The sequence below is a fragment of the Echinops telfairi genome, unplaced genomic scaffold (genome assembly GCF_000313985.2).
Source record: "Echinops telfairi isolate 266 unplaced genomic scaffold, ASM31398v2 ScPeMD7_7468;HRSCAF=8506_0, whole genome shotgun sequence".
Classification (NCBI taxonomy): Eukaryota; Metazoa; Chordata; class Mammalia; order Afrosoricida; family Tenrecidae; genus Echinops; species Echinops telfairi.
Window position 1 is genome coordinate 86165680 of NW_022111369.1, and position 5133 is coordinate 86170812.

At 36.4% G+C, this 5133-nt stretch overlaps 1 protein-coding gene across 1 annotated transcript in view; it reads left to right on the forward strand.

The window, feature by feature from the left end:
- Positions 1 to 5133, forward strand: part of LOC115873309 (TIR domain-containing adapter molecule 1-like) — an 82306-nt gene that overhangs the window by 37242 nt on the left and 39931 nt on the right.

The window sequence follows — 5133 nt, forward strand, 5'->3', positions numbered from 1 at the left end:
ACATTATCATGTATTTATCAGAATTTAGGAATAGTATGTTATAGCAACATGTCTTATTTCTCTGTTCTGTAAAATGGACATAATGCCGAGAACCTCCTTAAAATTTCAATTATAATGTTAAAAGTATAAAATACACATTTAAAAGTAAATTAAAAAATAAAGAAAGCATGAATTACCCAACTTATCTCAGCCTTTTTCATCTCAAAAAGTATGTGATGATATACTTTAACACTGCTGTGAAGATTAGAAGTGATAATATACTCATTAATCAATCAGGAGTGCATAATAATATTCAATATGTGTTGTTACTTAATGTGGAGTGTGATCATTGGATTTTGTGTCTACTCATTTGGGTATGAATTTTGAGAATTTGGGCAGTTGAGGTCCCTATGCTATGACCAACATATTAAATAATCAACTCCATAATGGGATCTGCTGTAAGCAGCCAATCAGTTGTAAGATTAAGATGGAGTACAGTGATTACTCAGGTTACAGCCCAAACATAATTGAAAAGCAGTTGTCTTGATGGCATAGCCTATTTTCTATATGCTGTTAAAAAATGTGTTTGCTTTTTGCTGGATATGGATCCTGCAACTGGCTTGTGGACAGCCAGAGTATGGGACTTGAGCCCATGGGCTACCATACTGCCTGCCAATCCTAGGAGCCATCAGCACCTTGCCACCTGGCATGCCTGCCTTAGATTCACCTGCGTCAAATTCAATATTACCTTGCTAATGATTTATACAGATTTATTAGTACAATAAGGCAGTATATCATATTGCTTCCTTTTCACTTTGTTCTATAAACTATTAAATTTATTAAGCTGCATTCCAATAAGTACATCGCTTCCAAAATAAAATTAAATTAAGAGAAGTCAAATTTTGGGACTGGTAGCAGACTAGCCATTTTACATAATTTTCAAGCATCAGATGCAGAAAGATATAATCTCCAAGGCAACAAAGACATAAAAAACATAAATATTTAACTTTTTTATTGATTGAAGTCCACACCTTAAAATGGGAAAAAAAGAATCAATAACAAAGACTAGATTAGTAAGAGATATGATCATTATGTTCATTGAATTAATTGGCACTCTGAGGCTTAAAACACAGATCAAACCTAGGAATTATGCTATTGATAAATGGATTCAACTTCATCAAAACTCCAAAAACCAAACTCATCATCACAGAGTAGTTTTGTACTAATTCCTACTCTATAGGACAGAGTAGAACTGCCCATTTGGGTTTCCAAAGTTGTAAATCATTACGGGAGGAGAAAGTCTCATCTTTCTCCCAGGGATAAATTGGTGGTTTTGAACTTCTGGCCTTATAGCTAGCAGTCCAATGTGTAACCTGCTGTGCTATCAGGGCTCCTTCACTTTTACCTAGAATGGCATAAATTCATTATGTTCAGTGGTTGTGAGGAGCTACTACCAGATGTGCACTAATTTGTTATCAAAAATAATCATATTGAATAATCTCCAATTACATATGTATATCTGCATTTAATATTGGTATTAACTCAATTTTGGTCATGCTCAACCTCAGTGTAATTGAATAAATTCTGACTCATAGTGACCCTACAAGATGAATAGAACTGCCCCTATGGGGTTCCAAAGCGGTAACCCTTTTACAGGAGAAGAAAGCCTCATCTTTCTCCCATGGAGTAGCTGGTGGTGTGAACTGCTAAACATGAGGTTATCAGCCCAGTGTATAACCACTATGCCACCAGGGCTCCTGCTCAATTGATATTAATTTTCTACACTAAGCTAATGCATACCAACTAGATTTGTGTGATGACAACAAAATAAATTCATATCAGGATGATGTAAAATGAAGTAGATTAATTTGAGAGTACAGTGCTTAGAATGCATAAGTGTTGGCTAAACCTTAATAATTACATTTTACTATGACAAATGGAATAAGAGAGTGTAGATATTGAAGTCATATCAAAGATAACATTAACAATACATATAACTAGAATCTACTTACTGCCATGGAGTCAATGGTGACTCATAGAGCCCCTGTAGATTTCTGAGGTTGTAATGATTTACTCGAGTAGAGCTACTGCTGGTGGTGGCTTCTAATGGCCCACCACGTGGATTACAGCCCAACACTGTGACCACTACATCCGCAAGCTCCTGTACTTGGATATACTGACTCAGTCACTCACGCCATTGAATCAACATTGACTGCATATAACCATTTATTGGAATAGAAAACCCAGTCTTTCTCCAACAAAGCTACTGCTGGTAATTTAGAATTGCTGAACATGGGATCGCAGCTGGACTGGACTGGGATGTTTTCCTTAGATACAATTATTTCATGATATAAAGCTCTTTCTTACATGTATGAGTCACTAAATATGGTCCTCTATTCATTCTGGCCTAACACAAAGCACGTTATTGATATTTCAAATACCAGAAGGGTTACCCAAGCAAAACAGGTTTTGGTAGATCGTCGAGATCAAGAACAGAGTACTAAGAAGGATTGGCTGTGGATTTCAGAAGTATTAGCCACTGAAACCTTGTGAATAGTAGTGGGACATTGTTGAAGGTAGTGTGTGAAGGTGAGCCCCTCAGGTTAAAAGGTACTCAAGTCAGAGCTATGGAAGAGATGCCTTCTGAAAGTAAAGTCACACTTAATGCCATAGGTTGTATAAGGTTTCAAGATCTTCATTTGTTGATGAGACTTGAATGAAAACAAAAAGAAGCAGCTGCAAACATCTATTAATAATAGGAATGTGGAGCGCATGGTATGTACCCCTATAAAATGCTGTTGTTAGGGGCCATTTAGTTGGTTCCAACTCATAGCAACCATATGTACAACTGAAGGAAGTACCAACTGGTCTTGCAGCATCCTCACAAGTGTTTGTAGGTATCAGCCATTGTGAGAGCCTCAGTTTCAATTCATCTTGTCTAGGGCCCTCCACATTTTTTGATACACCTCTCACTTTACTGAACATGATGGCCTTTTCCAATGACTGCTCTCTCCTGATAAAATGTCCAAAACATGTGAGACAAACTCTCATCATTCTTCCTTTAAAGGGCACTTTTGCAGTGCTTTTTCTAAGATAGGGTTGGTTGTTCTTCTGGAGAGCATTGTACTTCATTTGTTCATTCTTCACTGTCACCATAATTCAAATGCATTGATTCTACTTCAGTCACCATAATTCAAATGCACTGATTCTACTTCAGTCTACCACATTCAATGTACAACTTTCACATTCATATGAGGAGATTGAAAATATCCTGGCTTTCGTGTTGTGTACTCTACTCCTCAGAGTAACATCCTTGAGTTTCAATACCCTTACAAAGTCTTGTGTAGCAGATTTTACACTATTCAATTCAACATTAGCACTCTTGACTGCTGCTTCTACAAGCATTGATTCTGGGCCCAAGTAAGATGAAATCCTTGTCAACTTCTATCTTATTTGTTTATCATAATATTATCTATTGGTCCATTTGTGAAAATATGGATCTTCTTTATATTGAGTTCTAATCCATGCCAAAGGGTTCAATCCTCAATCTTCATTAGCAAGTGCTACAAATCCTCCTCACTTTTAGCAAACAAGGTTGTGTGGTCTACATATTGCAGGTTGTTGATAAGCCTTCATCTAATCCTGATGCCTCATTTATCTTCATACAATCCAGTTTCTCTGATTCTTTGTTCAGCATGCAGATTGAGTAAGTATGTTGAGAAGACACACATCTTTCTTGATTTTAAACCATGTGGTATTCTGTTGTTCTGTTTTTTACAACTGTTTTGTCATCCATGTAAAGGTTCCACAAGAGCATAATGAAGAATTCCGAAATTCTCAGTCTTCTCGTCTACTCATAGTTTGTTATGATCCACACAGGCTGATAACTTTGCATAATCAATAAAATATAAATGAGCATCTTTCTGTTGTTCTCTGCTTTCAGTCAAGACCCATTTGACATTAGCAATGATATTCTTGTCACATTCTTGTCTGAATCTGACCTGAATTCCTGGCAGCTCCCTGTCAATGTTTTTCTGCAACCATTGTTGAAAGATGTTCAGAACAATTTTATTTTAGGGTGATATCAATGGTATTGTTTTATAATCTGCATGTTGTGTTTGGTGATCTTTCTTTGGAATAGGTATAAATATGGATCCCTTTCAGTCAGTTGTCCAAGTAACTGTCTTCCAAGTTTCCTGACATAGACAAGTGAGTGCTTTCAGTGCTTCATCAGATTGTTGAAATTTTTCAGTTGATAGTCAATTCCTGGAGTCTTGGTTTTGGTTAATGTCTTCAGTGTAGCTTGTACTTCTTCCTTCAGTACCATTGCTTCTTAATCATATGTTACCTCTTGAAATGTCAACCATCTTTGATATGGTGATTATGTATCCTTTCCATCTTCTGTTGGTGCTTCTTAAACTGTTCAATATATAGTTCATAGACTCCTCCAATATTGAAGCTCGGGTCTTCAACTTTTTTCTTGAGTGCGTTAATACATGCTGAGTGTAATCTTTATTTTTCTAACTCTATGTGTGTGCGCATTTCATTATACTACTTTATTTCATCTCCTTTAACTGCCCTTTGATATTCTAATTTCAGGTCTTTGACTTCATCATTTCTTCCAACTGTCTAAGCTACTCTATGATTAAGAGCAAGTTTCAGATTCTCTTGTGACATATATTTGAGCTTTTCTTTCTTTCCTGTCTTTTTAATGACCTTTTGCTTTATTATAAATAATGTTCTTGATGTCCTCCCACAATCATCAGGTCTTTTTTTAACAAATAATTTTATTGGGGGCTCTTACAGCTCTTATAAAAATCTATACATCAATTGTATAAAGCACATTTGTACATATGTTGCAACATAATTTTCAAAACATTTTTTTATACTTGAGTCCTTGGTATCAGCTCCTGTTTTTCCCCCTCCCTGCCCCTCCCTCTAACATTCATGAACCCTTTATAAGTTATAAATTATTATTGTGTTCATTTCTTACACCGTCCACTGTCTCCCTTCACCCATATTTCTTTTGCTCATCCCCCCTGATGGTGGTGGTGGTGTTATATGTAGATCATTGTGATTGGTTCCCCCTTTCCACATCTTCCCCCTACTCTCATGGTACCACGACTCCTATTCTGTTCCTGAGGGGTTTATCTG